Consider the following 19,633-nt stretch of genomic DNA (forward strand, 5'->3'; position numbering starts at 1 on the left):
CTGCTGCTCACACACACACACACACACACACACACACACACACACACACACACACACACACACACACACACACACACACACACACACACACACACACACACACACACACACACTGCGCCCTCTGCCGGTGGACAGCGGAGCAGCAGCGGCCTGCAGCCCGGAGAGACGGTTCTCTGCTCCGGTTCCGGTTCCTGGTAGAACTCTGCTGCAGCTTTTTCCACCAACTAAACACAAACCGATAATATTGAACCTCAATATCCTGCTGCGGAGTCCACATGTTCTGGTCTAAAGCGGGACCAGAACCACCATAGCGACGTCGCTTTTTGATCCTTCGATGTCGGCTCTTCCTATCATTGTGAAGCAGAATTCACCAAGCGTTGGATTGTTCACCCACTAATAGGGAACGTGAGCTGGGATTAGACCGTCGTGAGACAGGTTAGTTTTACCCTACTGATGATGTGTTGTTGCAATAGTAATTCCGGTCCTGTGGTTCTGGTCCTGGTCTAAAGAGACTCCCAGGTTCCTCACAGTCTTGCTGGACGTTAAAGTAAAACCATCCAGGGTCACTATTTGTTTAGATCGTTTCTCTCTCAGGTGTTTTGGGCCAAATTTAATAACTTCTGTTTTATCTGAATTTAGGTTTTTATGTCTTTAAGACAAACTTCTAGTTTGACAAGTTGATCGGTGTCATCTGGCTTCATTGATCAGTAGATCTGTGTCTCGTCTGCATAACAGTGGAAATTAATGGAGTGTTTCCTGACGATGTTCCTTACGGGAAGCATGTAGAATGTGAAGAGTAAAGGTCCTAGAACAGAACCCTGTGGAACTCCAGGTATAACTGTAGTTCAGGTTCTCAGACAGAACCCCGAGGAACTCTGTGTTTGACTTCAGTCTGAGCTGAAGAGCCATTAACAGGAATCAAGTGGAACCTGTCTGATCAGTAAGATCCAGACCAGTTTAATGCAGAACCTTTAATCCAGACCATCTGTTCCAGGAGGTTCTGATCAATAGGATCAAAGAAATCTAACAGGGCCAGAACAGAGACCGGGAGAGAGACCAGAACAGGCACCAACAGGGAGACCAGAACAGAGATCAGGACAGGGACCAGGAGTGAAACCGTGACAGAGACTAGGACAGAGAGTCTCTGGTCTATGATGAGCTCTAGAACCTGGTCTCTGGATGCTGGACACCCTGGGCAGACAGAGTAGAGGGCCTAGAGCCCCAGGGGCCCAAGAGGCGACCCCACCCACTCAGGGAGAGGGCCATGACCGTACCCAAGAGAACCAGTCCTCACAGGAGGGTACCCGGCCCAGGCCAGTGACCCCCCCAGCACTCCAGTCACGTACTCCTGGAACTAAGGTATCACTACACCCTCCACCCGCCCCCCAGGCCCACCTCTACCCATCCCCCAGGCCCACCTCCACCCTCCCCCCAGGCCCACCTCCACCCTCCCTGAGGATGAGAATCAGGTCGAATTTTCCTGGAGAGAAAGTCAAATCCATCTCTCAGTGGAGTCAGTTCTTGGCGACGGCTTGATGGCTGAAGATCTGACCCTGTGTTGGAGACGCCCACAGTCCAGAATGTTTCCCATGTTGCTCCGGTCTGGTGCTGGTGCTGGTGCTGGTAGTGGGGGTGGTGGGGGTGATGGGGTGTTTGCTCTGCGCTGACCTTCCAACAAATGGCTCAGTTATCCAAGGGAGCAGCAGCCCTCATGCGCTAGCTGTCACACACACTCACAGTCAGTGAAACGAGGTCAAGAGGTCAGAGTTCACAGCTTCTCCTCCACATGGACTCATTTGGTGACTTCAGGACCAGAGAGCGGCGGTCTGAGAGACAGCAGAACGTCTCAAAAGCCAGACGCATTAAATAAAGTGTTGCTGGAGCAAAGAGCTGCTTGTTTCCTTCTGTGGTTCCAGTCCCGACGCCTCTCCTCCTCCTGCAGACCGCTGGGCCCCTCTGGGCCCCTCCCGGACCCGCTCAGCCTAGTTCAGCCTAGTTCGGCCCTGCACGGCCCCGTTTGTCACTCTGGCACTACCACTTTTGATAGTTCAAACATACATGTCCCAGAATGCACCTGACTGAGTTACATCTTTGTCAGGAAGATGGAAAGTAAGAAGGAAAGGAAAGAAAATACACAACTCCTAAATAAAAAGAACATTCTGCAAAAAACTACAGAAGTGACATATGCAGCTGCAGACATTTGTGTAAACCTTTCATTAAAAAATGACCGTTTACCAGACAGAATAATAACTTCACACAGAAATATCTTCTTATAAATGACACTAATATCATAATCCAGGACCAGAACAAACAGCATCCCACCACTTCCAGGCCCAGCTGGACCCCCAGAACCACGGTTTGAATAGAGAGTGATCTGAAACACACACACACACACACACACACACACACACACACACACACACACACACACACACACACACACACACACACACACACTGCATACTGCATACATAAACAGTTATGACTTGAAACATGTCAATACCATAAACGGGACTTGTTATAGGGTGACTGAGGTGGGGGGCGTGGTCTGGCTCGGCTGCAGGGCAGAGGGAGTTGGCTGCTGAGGAGTGTGTGGAGGGTGACTGCAACTGATCAGCTGTGCATGATTACTGATTGCCCCTCCCCCTCCTTCTCCCATGACCAGGAGAGGCATACAGGCAGCCGCTCCAGCGTCCTGCAGCGTCCGGATGCTGCAGGACGCTGGAGCTGGAGGCCGTCTGACCGAGGGCCTCCAGTGGCGAGTTTGGGTTTTGGCTTTTGGTGTCATCTGGGGTAAGTCTGAAAAGGCTCCTCATGTGGTGAGTTTTTGTGTTTGTGTTTCATTAAAAAGACTTGAACTCACCATGGGCCGGGTTCTTCCTGAGCTGCAGAACCCTCAGAAGGCGAGAGAGCCGTCACACGAGCATTAGCTACCATTAGCTTACCGTCAGTCCTCCTCGTCTTCTTGGTCTTACCTTCAGCTTCATCCTGCTGAACGGCCTCCAGAGCTGCCTGGACTGTGGCTCAGTGTTTTATCTCGCTGCTGAGAGTCTTCTCTGAATCTCTGCATGCCGTGGATTCAGGTGAGCAGGGTGATGAACAGATGCTCCTCTGTTCAGGAAGGAGACGGCTCAGTGCAGACTAATTCACTTCAGCTGTTCTTCATTCAGGACATCTTGGAATTCTTGCACTTCGATTCCTCTTTTTAATCATTTCAAAGCTAAAAGGCAACCGATCAGAGGAACAGGTTTCTGTTGCCTTTGTCTCAAATTGTGGCTGTTTGAAGATTGAAATAAAATATAAGAATCACTCTGACATCGAACACACTCATTTCCAGTTCATCCCTCTGCCCTGAAGCAGTCGAGAGGCTGAATCAAGCACAATATTCACAAATTCAGAGTGTGTTCTCCGTCACAGCTGGAGAAGAAGCAACAGCATGTGTTTAAACTCTGCCATCCTTCATCAGGTACACTGTTTTAACAAAGGTATCATGTTTGATACTTGAGTTTTTCAGCCCTCCACGTGAGCAATGTGAGATTTTTTTCCCTGAAAAACCTGATGTATACATTCAGATGCATGCAGTGCACATAACATCCCACAGGGGGCAGTAATTCACCCAGACCACCCTGACCCGGGAGTTGGACACAGGTGTTTTTTTTTGAAGAACTTTGCCAAGTTTGAAAAGGTTAAAGTAAGAAAAAACAGAGCATTTTTTAGTGAAACATCAATAAGAGCAGTTACTGGGTTGATAAAATGTGAAAATAATAATTTTATAGTCTATATTTTAGTAAAACCATGTTGAAACATGATGGATCACATTTGATACAGCAGGTATAAAAGATCATGTAACTCTAAATCAATCAGTTTATTGCAATTTATGCATTATATATAACACTAAGCAACATGCTGTCTTTTTATTTTTAAACTGCATAACTTGGTACATTTGGAGTAACCCCCCCCGCCCCCAAAAAAAAAAAAATAAAAAAGAGAATTGGAATTTTCTGTCAGTTATTTAATGGTTTGGGTTTTATCAAGTTAAGACGGGGTTGGATTTTAAGAGTTTATCGACACCAACCAGCGTTTTTAGCTCCTCTGTCTTCTCCATGAGTCTTCATCACGGGCTTCATCATCTTCAATATGTCTGAAAGCAAAACTCTGGAAATGAAAACGAACTCAGGACTTCATCTCATCGCCGTCCTGTGAACCTGGACTGAGTCTACTGGTCACCTGAAGGCATCACCAACAGGAAACGAGCGCCTCACTGGAGAGTGGTTGATCCATTCAACAGTAGCTCAGATTCTGTTTCACAAACGTTAGACGGTGGAAGCACTTTTCAAAACGTTTCCATGTCAACCTGCTGTTTCGTCCTGAAACCACATGAAGCCTGAGTAGACAGGAACCATCGAGACTCCTCCCAGGAGGTGACGTCCAATGAGAGAATCTCTCTGGGAGTCTAAAGCTTGCTCATTAGCATAACTTACACCATGTGTGTTTGAAGATCGACGCCCTGACTAAATGACCAATCAGGAGGGAGTCTATAATATGAGCCATGGTCTGGGTTACTGGAGACAGCGACGTCCGGCGTGGAGCAGAGAGCGCTGCAGACACCATGAGCTGATGGAGTCCTCATGCTGTGGGCTGGGCGGAGGCGGTGGAGGCGGTGGAGAGGCCTCTGACTGGGTTTTGACCAGTCACTTTGTGAAAAAGTGACTCCAGACATCCTCCTCATGCGCTGTGGCGGCGTTGACCCCAGGATCTCCACCACCTCCACCCACAGCACCCAGAGGTGGAGAGCATCTTCTCCGGCATCACTCAGAGTCGCAGGGAGGCTGGTGGAAGAACTAATAACACACTGAACTAATAACATACCGGTGAGCACTGCGGCGGCGACGTGTGTTCAGTGTGTAAACAGCAGCTTCATGCGTCACCCTGCCAGGAGTCAACACTCCTCAGAAACACTGTAGGAAGTGATCGTGATCGCAGGAGAGAGAGAACAGAACACAGTGTGTGAAGAGAAGACTAAACAATGGACTGGGACTAAGCTTTTCTGCAGCCAGGCAGCTTTCATCAGTGAGGGTTTCTGTCTGATAACACTGCAGCGAGTAAACTGATGAGCAATACGTTTCGACAGTGCTCGGTGCATGGACGGAGGTAGAATCGTGTCACAGTGAGGCTCCCACAGGGAACCTGACGCTTCATGTAGTTCTAGAAACACCGCACTGAAGAATGTCGCACTGAATCAGGTCATGCATGCTGCAAACAGTCAAAGCTTGTCTCAGTTTGAAGCCCACTCACCACGACAAGGCGCCGGACCAGAGGAGGAACACCAGACTGAAGAACACAGAATCATGTTGCTGGGTGCCGCTGGAGCAGGGGATTACCGGAGCATTGCAGGGGAAAGCTGGCGTCCTGAAAACAGGCTCGAAGCCACTTTTTCTCTTATGAATATACAGTAAATACATAGATAAGTATTATAAATCGTGGACTGTTGCTCATAAATGAGTTCATGATGTAAAATATATGAATCTGAATTATTTATTGAACTGTACATTAAAGAATTAAAATAATCAGACAAGCAAAACGATGCGGAGGCTGATCTGTTCATCTGAAATGAAGGATTTTACTAACATAAAACAATGTATAACTGATTTGAGTGTTTCAGTTTGCTGCAAATGTCAAAATAAAACACCATTACATTTCTCAGGATGTAATTAAAAATAAAGATGAAGAAGAGTTTAATCAAATAATAAAATACAAAAAAGTAATATTCAGTGTCTGGTGTCGTCTTAGATCAGCTGTTTCACCTTTCACATGAACTTTTAAACCTTCTGGGGATTTAAATTTAACAGAAAACAAATCCAGTAATCCGCCGACACACAGACGTCTCACTCTGAACTTACAAAATCTGTCAGCAACTTTGTGATGTTCGATGTTGTCCAAACTTTTGTTGTCAAACGTTTTTGTGTGTCCATGAACTGCAACAGACAGCTTCTTTTTTTATTAATTAAAAAAAATTTCTCCCTTGACCTGTTCGGCAGCTGAGGTATGTACTCGTACTTATTTTACTTATCACTCTTCTATTTAGGGAAAAGGGGTATTTTGAAGATAGAACTAAACTCCCATGGCGGCATGATGCAAATCTATGAATTACATCATGGATTTTGGATTTAACTGCTTGGGTGTCAAAATTCCATTAGAACCAAATTTTATAATTCTGGGAATTTTCCCAAATAATTTTATACCACACTGTTACAGAATTCAATTAAAAATATTACTTTTGATTGCAAAAAAGGATTACTACCTCCTGGCTTAAACCTCAAACCGCCAACATTACACAATGGAAGAACAAACTGAAGGAAGTGTATCACATGGAGCAGATAACTGCAAGACTGCAAATGAAAACTGACATATTTAAAGACAAATGGTTCTCTATTCACAATCATATTTGTAATTGAATTCTTGTTCATAAAGAGAAAATTTCATTTTTGTTCATGTTTCATTGTAATATGGGGAAAAAAAGTGTTTGATGGCAACAAGGAGTACTATTGTGCCATTAGTGAATTGTGAATTGTGAATTGGGGGCGGCTGTGGTTCAGTGGGGGAGAGCGGACGTCCCACAATCGGGAGGATGTGTAGTTCGATTCCTGTCTCTCCCTATCTGCATGTCAAAGTGTCCTTGAGCAAGACTCCGTCACACTCAGTCCAGAGTTCACCGTGACCACAGCCAGAGTTCAGCGTCTGCCTAACGTTCCCCGTGTTTCCAGAATCTTTGTGTTCAGCGATGGAGGACTTCAGCCAGAGCCAGAACATGTCCCGGCTTCAGTCCCTGCGCCAGGCGCTCTTTCACTACAGAGACTTCAGCCAGCAGCAAACTGCTGAGATCTCTGGGTTGATGAGACGCCTCAGCAGCTTAGAGGAGGAGAAGGAGAGACAGGTGAGGCTCTTTCTGTTTAGGATCAAATCTTATGTTAAACCAGAACACCAGCAGCTTATACATCCGTTTTTGTTTTTACCAAACTGATCTTTTCTTTGTTTTTCTGTTACAACGACAGATGAGAGCCATGGAGGCCCAAAACCAGCTGATGGTCTCCCAGCTGGCAGAGAAAGACCGCCAGCTGAAAGAAGCTCTGGCAGCCAGCAGCCAGAAGGACAGGAAGTACTCCCAGATGAAGCTCCTGCAAGAGAAGATGCGGGCCGACAGCAACCTCCACTGGCAGGTCCGCTGGAACATGCTCAAAGAGAAGAACGCTGACAGGGAGGAGGCTCTCACCAAGAAACACCAGCAGCAGGTCGCCCAGCTGGAGGCACAACTGACCACCATGAAGGAGGCTCTGCAGGCCCACAAGAGGGAGGCCAACCAACAGGTCTCTGAGCTGCAGGAGAAAGACCGCCTCCTTCAAGAAGGCCTCAGAGCCAAAGACCAGGGCGAGAGGAAGTACCAGCACCTGAAGGCCGTCAGCCAGAAGATGAGGGCTGACAGTAACAGACACTGGGAGGTACGGTGGGGGGGATGAAGGAGAGGACTGCTGAGAAGGAGGCGGCTCTGATCAGACAGCATGAGGAGCAGGTGGCCCAGCTGAGAGCCCAGAAGGAGGCGCTCTCCAGAAAGCTCCAGGCCGCCCAGGACAGCCAGGAGACTGTGGCCGACTGGAAGCACCGCTGGAGGCTTCGAGAGGAGAAGGCAGCAGCAGAGGTGGCTTCTCTCAAAGAGCAGCACCGGCTGGAGAAGCTGGCTCTGACGGAGGCCAACCGCAAGAATCAGGCGCAGCTCATCAAGGTACAGACCCATTTTATTTACAACATTCCATCAGCCTCAGCTCTGTTATGTGGTTTGGATCTGAACTGGTTCAGAACCATGAGTTCCAGGTGACCGAGAGCCGTTTAGACAGTCCCTCAATGACCATTTTCACTGTTTTCATTTCAGCTTAAACAGAAAAATAATGAGTGGAGGCGCAGAAACAAAGCTCTGGAAGCTGGGCTGCAGGAGGAGGCGTGGCTGAAGGACAGCTTCAAGCAGTAGAGGAGCTGCTGCAGCGAGCCAGAGAGGCAGAGCAGAGGAACCTGGACCAGGGGAGACAAGAACAGAAGAGGAGGAGCCAGGAGGGGCGAGGAGGGGATGGAGGAGAGGCAGCAGGGAGTCAGACAGGAGATAGTTAGATAGATAGATAGTTATACTTTAGTAGGTAGATAGGCTTTGGTATGTAGTTAGTTTTTTTTTAATATTCTTAGATTTTAGTAGGTAGTTAATTTTTTTAAGGTAGTTAGATTTTCAAATGTAGTTAGTTTTTTTAAGGTAGTTATATTTTAGTAGGTAGTTAGTTCTTTTTAGCTAGTTATATTTTGGTATGTAGTTAGTTTTCTTTAGGTAGTTAGATTTTGGTAGGTAGATAGACTTTGTTATAGGTAGATAAATAGATTTTGGCAGATAGACTGATAGGTAGAGGCTGACATCCCGAAGAGACAAACAGATTTAATGAGCATCTCAGCTTCACCCTTCACTGCTCACATCCTTGTTTCACTCAAAACTTATAAATTCATTCATGTCAAAGAATCCTACTGACTGAGTATCAATGGAGACTGAATTGGTGATCAAGTGTTATGCTTTCAGAAAATCATCAGTTCATTGATCGTTGAAATCAAACCGTTCCAGCACTTTATCCAGAAAAACCAGCTGACTATGGAAAGCCTTCTCTGCATCCGGCCTGTTCGGTGATGTGTGCTTCTCCTGATGTGATCCTGTGTTTGCCGACCCTTCATGACCCCAGTCTGATCCTCATTGGCCCAGTTTACATGGGTGTTCTGTCAGTCCGATTGAAAACAACCGTGTTAAACACGCGTGTATACATGGAGGACATACAGCGATCCACGATGAATCCTGGTTGACCAGGGCCCTGGGTGACGTGGATTATACAGCGTCTGTGACATGAGCACAGAGTCTCTCACGGAACTTTCAGGTCTTTAGCTTTGCAGCCAGCAGTCCTCGGCGCCGAGCAGAGTGTTTTTATCTGCTGGATATCTGCTCAAATAATGTTCCAACATCTCCATGATGCGCTGCTCGAGGAGCGGGCACTCCTCCAGTCGGAGCATCACCCCGTCGGCACATGGGCTCTGCTCCGCATGCCGATGTTTCAGTTAACTGGAGTCCGTGTTAACTTGTGACCAACAGATGTTGAAATACCCGCTCAAACTTGTGATCGTTCTAGCGAACGAACAAACCTTCTGCAAAGGTTTCTTCCCGTCAAAAGGAAGTTTTTCTTTTCCACAGTCGCTTATGCTTGCTCATGTGGATCTGTTGGGTCTGCTCTATAAAAAGTGTCTAGAAACGATTACGTTGTAATTGGCACTTCATAAATAAACCTGAATTGAATTGAACGTCGCTTATCTGCAGTTACAGTAAATTTATAAATGTAAGAGTCTTATTGTAACATCTGCTGTTACCAGCATGTGTTTACGCAGAAATACATCACTCATTAACAAGGGAACCAGTTAATCCATAACACCAGCCAGGCGGCCGCTTGTCGTCTCCTACGGAGCTCTTTGAACAACTCGCTGTTACACAATTTTCAGCAATCTCGCTTCTCCAGTGTTTGTTCTCTCAGGATTTTTATTGAAGAAGTGGGTTTTTTTCAGCATTTTTGTCACCGTGGAGTTGTTCTGCTTGTTTTTGACCGTCCTGCTTCCCGTTTACTGCGCACGTCATCACTCCACTACGTACGAGGGAAACAAATAATCCCCCGTTTAATCCACTCCGCTGTCAGGCGGTGTTTATATGAGACACGGAGCGGATTATCAATTTGTGTACATCACCTCGTACAATCGGCTCCGAAATACAATCTGCTCCAAGTGAAGCGGATCCACTGCACCGATCCGTCTGTCAATCTCACGCTCCATCCGTCCCTCACTCGTGAACAAAACCCCAAGATACTTAAACTCCTCCACTTGAGCCAGAGTCTCTCCACCGACCTGGAGAGGGCAAGCCACCTTCCTCCGGTCGAGGACCATGGCCTCGGATTTGGAGGTGCTGATCCTCATCCCTGTCGCTTCATACTCAGCTGCGAACTGCCCCAGTGCATGCTGTAGGTCCAGGTTCGATGAAGCCAACAGGACAACATCATCTGCAAAAAACAGAGATGAAACCCTGTGGTTCCTGAACCGGACCCCCTCCGGCCCTTGGCTGCACCTACAAATTCTGTCCATAAAGATTATGAACAGAACCGGTGACAAAGAGCAGCCCTGCCGGATTCCAACATGCACCGGGAACAGGTCCGACTTACTGCCGACAATGTGGACCAGACTCCTACTCCGGTCATACAGAGACCAGACGCCCCTTAACAAGGGGCCCCAGACTCCATACTCACAAAGCATCCCCAACAAGACACCATGAGGGACACGGTTGAGTGCCTTCTCCAAATCCACAAAACACATGTGGACTGGTTGGGCAAACTCCCACGAGCCCTCGAGCCCCCTATGGAGGGTATTGAGCTGGTCCACTGTTCCACGACCAGGACGAAAGCCGCATTGTTCCTTCTGAATCCGAGGTTCGACTATCGGTTGGATCCTCCTCTCCAGTACCCTGGCACTGACTTTCCCAGGGAGGCTGAGGAATGTGATCCCCCTATAGTTGGAGCACACCCTCTGGTCCCCCTTTTTAAACAGGGGGACCACCACCCCGGTCTGCCAATCCAGAGGCACCGTCCCCGACCGCCGCGCAATGTTGCAGAGACGTGTCAGCCAAGACAGTCCCTGCACATCCAGAGACTTAAAGGGGCTGTATCATGCAAAATGCACTTTTTGTATGTTTTAACCTTGTAATATAGTTATGTACTCACCAAAAACACCCCAAAAGCATTTTTTTCCTCAGTGCCTGCGTGTTTTAGCTTTCCTCGTGTTTGTGCTGCTCAGAGAGGCAGCCCCTCCCGCACCCGTGAAAACACTCTGTTTTCCCACGTTCACGTCACACGGTGAAGATGGCTCCCCTGAGGCCCCGTCCCGTAGGCCCTCGGCAATCAGCGTTGCTGCTTTTTGTATCTCCGATTTCGAGGCTAAACTTTGACCATCGTCTGAAAGCAACAGTCAAGCAAGAGCAAGAATCTGAAGGGTCTGTGCTTTCTCACAGGAAAAGACGTTTTCGCGTGTGGAGAAGCTAGAGCTAAAGAGCTAAAGCTAGCTAGCGTATTTGTTTTGAAGCGCTGATTGGTTGAAGTACTCTGTCAGTCAAAGTCCACAGGGGGAGAGGTGGGATTTTCAGTGAAACAGAGCATTTTCTCTTCCGGGTTTCAGAATTAGCCCCAGAAAATCTTTTATTTCACACAAAATGACTTTTCCTTAGCACCAAAAATAAACTATTACCATGTTAATGCCATTTCTAGGGTTTGGACTAGCTAAAAAAGCATGATACAGCCCCTTTAAGGTACTCAGAGCGAATCTCGTCCACCGCCGGTGCCTTGCCACCGAGGAGCTTACCGACCACCTTGGTGACTTCAGCTTGGGTGATGGACAAGTCCACCTCTGGGTCCTCAGCCTCTGCTTCCTCTACGGAAGACGTGGCGACGGGAGTGAGGAGGTCCTCGAAGTATTCCTTCCACCATCCAACAATATCCCCAGTTGAGGTCAGCAGCTTCCCACCTCCACTGTAAACAGTGTTGGCGGAGACCTGCTTTCCCCTCTTGAGGTGGATGGTTTGCCAGAATTTCTTCGAGGTCAACCGGTAGTCCTCCTCCATGGCCTCTCTGAACTCCTCCCAGACCCGAGTTTTTGCCTTCACAACCGCTCAGACTGCAGTTTGCTTGGCCTGCCAGGACCTGTCAGCTGCTTCAGGAATCCCACGAGCCAGCAAGACTCAATGGGATTCCTTCAGCTTGACAGCAGCCCTGACTTTCGGTGTCTACCGGTGTCGGGGTTCGGGGGTTACCACCACGGCAGCACCGGAGACCTTAAGACCACAGCTCTTGAGCAGCTGCCTCAACATCGGAGGTGGAGAACATGGCCCACTGGGACTCAATGTCCCCAGCCTCCCTTGGGACATGAGAGAAGCTCTCCCGGAGGTGGGAGTTGAAAATCCTGCAGACAGAGGGTTCCACCAGATGTTTCCAGCAGACCCCAATGCGTTTGGGTCTACCAGGTCTGTCCAGTTTCTTCCTCTGCCAGCGAATCCAACTCACCACCAGGTGGTGATCGGTCGACTGCTCTGCTCCTCTCTTTACCCGAGTGTCCAAGACATGAGGTCAGAGGTCAGATGACACGACAACAGAGTCGATCATCGACCTGGTGGCAAGTGCACTTATGGACCCCCCTGTGCTCGAACATGGTGTTTGTTATGGACAAACTGTGACTAGCACAGAAGTCCAATAGCAGAACACCACTGGGGTTCAGATCAGAGAGGCCGTGCATCCCAGTCACCCCCCTCCAGGTCTCACTGTCGCTGCCCACGTGAGCGTTGAAGTCCCCCAGTAGAACAATGGAGTCCCCAGTCGGAACACTGTCTAGCATCCCTCCCAGGGACTCCAAGAAGGCCGGGTACTCTGCATTGCTGTTTGGCCTGTAAGCCAAAACAACAGTGAGGTACCTGTCCCCGACCCGAAGGCGCAGGGATGCGACCCTCTCGTTCACTGGGGTGAACTCCAACACATGGCGGCTGAGCTGTGGGGCTATAAGCAAACCCACCCCAGCCCGCCGCCTCTCACCGGGGACAACGCCAGAGAAGAGGAGAGTCCAGCCCTTCTCCAGAGGTTGGGTTCCAGAGCCCAGGCTGTGTGGAGGTGAGGCCGACTACATCTAGCCGGTACCTCTCAACCTCCCTCACAAGCTCGGGCTCCATTCCCCCCAACGAGGTGACATTCCATGCCCCTAGAGCTAGTCTCTGTGTCCGGGGATCGGGTCGCCAGGCGCCCTGCCGTCGGCTGTCACCCAATCCACACTGTACCCGGCCTCTACGGTTCCCTCGGTGGGTGGTGAGCCCACTGGAGGTCAGGCCCACATCGCCCCTTTGGGCTGAGCCTGGCCGGGCCCCGAGGCATTTTTGCCCTGGATCTCAAAAGGCAGCATTTTTAGGAGTATTCAAGCCAGTTGTATGTTTCAAAACAACTTTTATGAAAAGTAAGAGGGTCCTGGTTCAGGTCCGTTTGGACCCCTGCCTCTGTCTCCTACACTAAGTTCCTGCAGAGGCTGCAGTGTTGGATAGTGGTCTGTCTCCTGCAGTCCTGTCCTGTCCCTGGTTTGGCCGGACTCGTCCTCATTTCTCTGCACTGCATGCTCCACTGCATCTCCTCAATAAAAGATCAGCCGTTAGTTACATACTGCTGTCACTTCACACTGGCGAACAAAATCCTTCTATCATAGATTTCTGTATCATCTGATGTTGGAATATTGTGCAGAGAACTATTTCCAACACACACTCAGCACATTCTATTTAAAAAATGTCTTTTTAAAATCATCTAATTTATTTCAGAAGATTCTTTGGGAGACCAATAGAGTCTGACTATAGGACTCGAAGGTCTACACCACACCGCAGTGCATTGTGGGTCACAGCAGCCATGTAAGCAGCTTGCAGTAGTTGTTCACATCTGGAGCTTCTGTGCCATCGTGCCTTTAGAGATGCCACATTGGATGATTATAAGAAAATGGACTGCACTGAGAAAAGCTGGATCTGTTTCCAAGGCTTGGTATCTGGAAATAATCTGTGAGATTGGCGGAATAGATCCATATGAACGTTGTCACTGGACCAAGGATTTAAATGACTTCCCTCCACTCGCTGAAGCTGAGCTCATCCTGCATGCGCGTTTTTTCCGTTGGCAGTTCATTATCACTGATAGAGTACAATATCCCTCCACTGTACAACACTTCTCTAATAAACAGAAGAGAATTTAGTGGTCAGACTTTCTTATTGTGAGAGAAAATTGATTTGTGGTGACTAAACTATCAAGAATAAATGACAGAAAATCAATGGAGGAAGATTTAAGGTCCTGACTTTTGTATTATAAACAAGTGAAATTGAAAACACAAGAATAAGAAAAAACAATCAGCTGTGAGGTGAATTTACACCCCTGTCAACATCAGTTCTGAAAACAGATGTGTCCAGCTCCCACTGTGTCCCCCTGTCTGGTGGGACAGCGTCTTGCTGCTGGAGGACAACTGGTTCAAGCTCAGCAGACAGTAACTATCTGGCCCTCGCCCTGCAGTGAACCAGCAGCCTCACCGGGAGGTTATGGTAACTTATTCAAATTCTGCTGCCTAACAAGCAGGTGCTTGTGGGCCACGGACCGGCCTCACATTAGGGTTGTTGCTAAAACTTTGTGTGCACCGATTGCAGAGAAGAACTGCCGGTGGTCTAGAATCAGCTGCTCCAGGTGGTCTGGACTCAGCTGCTCCAGGTGTTCTGGACTGTCATAGGAACAAATTAGTTGTCCTTAGTTTTGACCTTGAGCCCACAGAGACCAGACTCTGCTCCCTCACAGAGCTGCCAGGAGCGATCCTTTGTTGAAGGTTTGATCGGTGCTTTGAGTCTTTCCCAAGTGGATTGCAGCTATTTAGAACATCAAAAGCAGTGTCAATTGTTCGCAGGAACTGAACCGTGGCAGCACATCCTCTAAACTGTGGTTTACCAAGGTCTTGCTGGCAGTGCTGTAGAGCAGCAGCCACACTGCTAAAGACTTTCATTTTTTGCTGTCGCCACAGAATGTGGGCCATTTTCAGCTTGTTGCTGAGCCACAGACCTTGTTTTCTTGTAGTTCTGCAGCTCCTCGATGTACTGCCGTCTGATTCATTGGGCTTCTTCTGCCTCCAACACCCGAGCTGACTAATGTCAGCATGTGACCTGGCTCCAAGAGCATGTTGAACCTCTGGGTGGAAAAAATGAAGGCTTCATGTTTAAGATGCCAATTTTTTGCACCAAGCTCTTCAATCATGGCAAAATTTTGTGAGGGTCCATCACATGTTAGGGAGAAAACCTGAACTCCAACAAAATCGTTCTGTTCCAGTCAGCGACTGATGAGGAAGTAGGCGATGGGGATCTTCCAGGACTCACTGATGGCTACTTTATGGCTCACTGTGGCTAATGCTCATGTGGCTACAGTGTTTTCCATTTCACCAACAACGATGTTAACGTAGCCATGAATCTGATCTCCTAATTCAGTTTGCTGGTGCGTGTCGATTTCATCCATCATCAGTGAGCAGATGACTTCCTCTCCTTCCAGCCTTTCAGAGACGTGACTTTTCAGGACCGTTACTGACGCAGCAGTAAATCCAGGACCTGCTGAAACGCTGCTGAACCATCCAGGGATTGTTTGAGGATGTGGCAAAGCTCTTCTCTCCGACCGAATCATCTGCTGTTGGAGAGTAAAGGAGCAGTGTAGAGGAAAACCGTTCTTAAGAAAATGCTGTTGACTTTCTCTCTTTTTAAACTCTAATCAGAATGTGTCTCGGAACATCGTTTACTGAATCCAAAAGAGCAGCACAGTCACTTCAGATCAGCTGTTTTCGTCTGAACAACAGTTGTCACATCTGTGGATTTCCTTCTCTGAGTGAGCAGACACTTCAGCTTTTTCTGAGCTTTTCCTGAGCATCAGCTCTGGTCCAGCCATCCACATCCATCCAGCCATCCATCCAGCCATCCATCCATCCACAACCGTCATCTGCTGGGTTGACAAACCAAACTCGCGTCCATCATAGTGACTTCGACGGCTCTAAGCTTGTGAACGGAGAAACGCGCTGCAGGAACCATCATGCACCGGGGCAGATGTGATCAACACTACGTTTGCCTCAGACTGCAGCAGAGTGGGATGGCTGTGCATTCTGCAGTCTGATGAACGCTGAGATAAACTACAAGCATCTGCAGTTTGTGGGAGGAAAGTATTCCAGCTCCTTGCACACACTGTACAGTCCTTTGTGGTGATGTATGGAAAGTCTCGATGCTAAAACATGATCCTGGAAAAGAAGAGCCAACATTGCTGGGAGTGAAGCAATTTACCTCTGTGTGTCCAGCAGTGTAGAACTGGGAAAGTCTGGATGGGATTCAGAAGTATAATAGTCTCACATTGTTACTACTGTTGAATGAAACTGCTCACAATAGAACGACATTAACGTGCTGTCAGTGAGGCGTGGGGGCAAATCAGAGCGCAGCTGCTACTGGCGGTGTAAGAAAAGACAGATGAAATGCGAGATAAAGACACAGAACGCTCCTTCAGCCGTGATCAGAGAGATACTGTATGAGCAGCAGAGATGGAGGAGATACCAGCGGCTTTGTGTTTGCACAGCGATACCTAATACTGCTGTGCAGGGAGGACATTCATCCTCAGGAATGCAGGGGCGATAAAAGTGGATTTATGGCCAGTTATAAACGCCGAGGGCTCTGGAAGACACACAACTGAATTTACCTTCATGGCTTAAACATGTTACAGAAGAAGAGTCTTCCACACACTTGAATGAATGTGGTTTGTAATCAGAAAGAGGTTTACAGATGATATCGTTTAGGTTATGCTTCCTTTAGTGAAAGTTTCCGAGGTCATCCACAGCAGCTTCATATCAGGAAACGCTGAAGCACTAAACACATGACGAGTAAGAGAGACTTTCAGCTGGACAAACTGAAAACTGAAAATAATAGTCACTGTGTGATTCTGGAACACACAAGCCAGAGTTGGGAAGAAACGGGATGACGGTGGGTCATGAGGAAGAACATTTAACAGGTTTGGACAGATCTCTGTCAGCTGTTAGCAAGAACAACATAGCTTACTTGAATAGAAAGTTACAGTTGTGTTACCGTTTCCCACGAACTGAAGCAGTCAGTTCTGAATAATACTGAAAACAAGATGGCAGGACGGACTGAACCGACTGCTCTCCAGACACTCAATGCGCTGCAACAACTACATTTACCAATAGACCCTGGTAAACTTTAAAGTCACTCCTCTCATGGCAGCAAGTCTGGGTTTGGTTACATGAAGCTTTGACCTAGCATCCCTGGCGTCCCGGAGGTAATTCAAATCTGAAAAACCTCCCCACATGGTCTTCTCTGGCCTGCTGGAACTGGGATTGTGGTTTTAACTGGAACACTGGACACTTTAGGCAGTATCGTCCCATCAAACTGGGGTCTGAGGCCTCCAGTAACGCGGGTTGTCACAGTGCGTGGGTCAGAGGCTCATGAGCAGAATGCAAGCAGGATGAGGGAAAATATAGTCTTCTCTCTATCTACACCTGTAGACAGAGAGAAGAGAGGGGAAGAGACACCAAACAGGGCGAAACAGCCCCTTTGTGGAGGCTGAAGAGGAGTTCATGACAGTAACCCCCCAGCGCCTCCTGGCACGCGACAAAAAATCTGGTCTGGGTAAACGCAGTTGAACTCACAAGACAAAAATAGAAGGGCCCGCTGTCCAACAGGGGACAGACGGGAGGGCCAGCTTGCTCTCCACCATGGCCTTGACAGTTGGTCACAGGGGTGAACCTCACGCCTCAGGGCGCCCTCCGAAAAGCTGAAAGAAGCGCTAACGGAGAAGCTGAGCGGAATCTGAGACAGAGACTGGGTCGGGGACTCCACAACTGAGCCGGAGACAGGGAAGAGCAAGAAGGAAGCTCAGACCTTCCTTCGGTCCTCGGACAGCGTTCCACCTCGTCTTTTTAAGGAGGTCTCCCTTACAATTTGGGTTATGGATCTGAGAAATGTATCCCTGATGACTGGATGTGTTCCTCCTGCTCTTAAACAGGCTGTTGTTTAAGCCCTCATCAAAAAACACAGTCTTGATTCCACAAGTTCATCAGATTTTAGTCCCATCCGGAGGCTTCTTTTTCTTTCCGAGGTCTTGGAAAAGGTGGTATTAGAGCAGCTACAGTCCCAGACTGACAAACTGAACATCTCAGAAACGTTCCAGTCTGGTTTTGAGCCACGTCACAGCACAGAAACGGCACTTTTAAGAGATTTGAATGGTCTCCTTTTAACAGTGGATGCTGGTAACTCTGCGGTCCTGGTCCTTCTGGATCCGACAGCTGCCTTTGACACCGTCGATCACGTGATCCTGTCACCCTGAACACCTGTGTGGGCATTAGGAGTCCGCTCCTCAGTGGTTTGAGTCCTACGTTACAGACAGGAGCTTTTCTTTCCAGCTAGGCTAGTTCTCATCTGAGCTGTGGGGGGCCCCAGGGCTCCATTTTGGGCTCTCTTCTTTTTTCAGTATGCATGTTGCCCCTGGGGTCTATATTCCAGAGGCATAATATTTCATTTCATTGCTTTTAAGATGACATCCAGATATATGTACCAATAAAAACAGACCATCCAGCCTCTGCTCAGGCTCTATTGAACTGTCCAAGTGATATCCGTTCTTAGAGGGAAATTAGTTTTCTGTCTATGAATAAAGACAAACCTGAGCTAATCTTATTGGTCATCAGACGGCATGACAGTGGCACACTTCATATTTCCCTCGTTTTGCTAAAAACTCAGGTAATATTCTGGACAGTAAACTCAAACTCGACAGACGAATAAGATCCATTGTAAAAACAAACTTCTTTCAGTTGCAGTATCTGGCAAAAGTAAAAAACAAAAACCCAAACAAGGTCCAGAGAGGGATATTCACTGCTTCATCATGTCACCCCTGGACTACTGCAACTCCTTGTTTCCTGGACTGAGCCAGTCAGCTGTGCGCCCCCTACAGGTGGCCCAGAACACTTTGCATTGGCCGCCCGTTAATTTTAAAGTTTAATGAATTGTCTTTGAGTGCTGATTGGTCTGGCACCATCACACTTAGCAGAGTTGTTGAGGCCTCACACTCCGGTCATCCAGCCCCCTGCTCCTGGCAGCGCCTCCATCCAGGTCCTCCACCCGTGGGGACAGAGCCAGAAGTGTGGAACAGCCAACCAGTCCAGATTGGAGCTGCACAGTCAACTGAGCACTTTAATACTCTGATGAAAATCCAACTTTTTGTGTTCGTTACCAGCTAGTGGAGTAATCTGGGTTTCTGTTTTTATCCTTTTCTTTCATCCTTCATTTTTAACCAGTTTCATCACTTTTACTCTACTTTTATTGTTTTTGTTCTTATTTTATTTCTATTCTTATACATGCCTTTTTAATCAGCGTGTGTAGGGAGACACTGCAGCAGGTTAGAAATAAACTTGACTGTTATGAAAACTACTTCTGACAAAACCTTCAGTGAAACAAAAACCAGCTTGAATACATTAAATAGTGCCAAAATTCCATGTAAAGATGAAAAAGCTAATTTTTCATTCACTGTTTCCACTGGAGGTGCATGATAGGACGGGTGGAGGTTATACCAGCTCCCGTCCTGACGGAGTCTTTGATTGACAGTTGATGAATGGGTCCCAGACCTCTTCATCGTCAGCGGTGAAACTCTAGAAGAGCTGCGTCTGCTTCACGAGGTGCCTCAGGGCTCCATCTGCGGCTCCGCTCTCTTCTCAGTTCTGATATGTGATCGCCGAGTAAAGGGACACAAATCAAGCGCTCCCCACATTTCAGCACGGCTTTTCTCTGGAGGCGTCTTTCGCGGGCCCAGGTGACGCTGAGCCGCTATCATGTGCTGATCGGAGGCTCTCGGACCGCCCCGGGCCTCGCTCTGTCCTCATGCCTCCACCTCCTCCACCTCCACTGCTCCACTCCTCCTCCTCCTCATGTAACTAAACCAACCAATCCACAAACACC

The sequence above is a fragment of the Salarias fasciatus genome, chromosome 2 (assembly GCF_902148845.1).
Source record: "Salarias fasciatus chromosome 2, fSalaFa1.1, whole genome shotgun sequence".
In the NCBI taxonomy this organism is placed as follows: Eukaryota; Metazoa; Chordata; class Actinopteri; order Blenniiformes; family Blenniidae; genus Salarias; species Salarias fasciatus.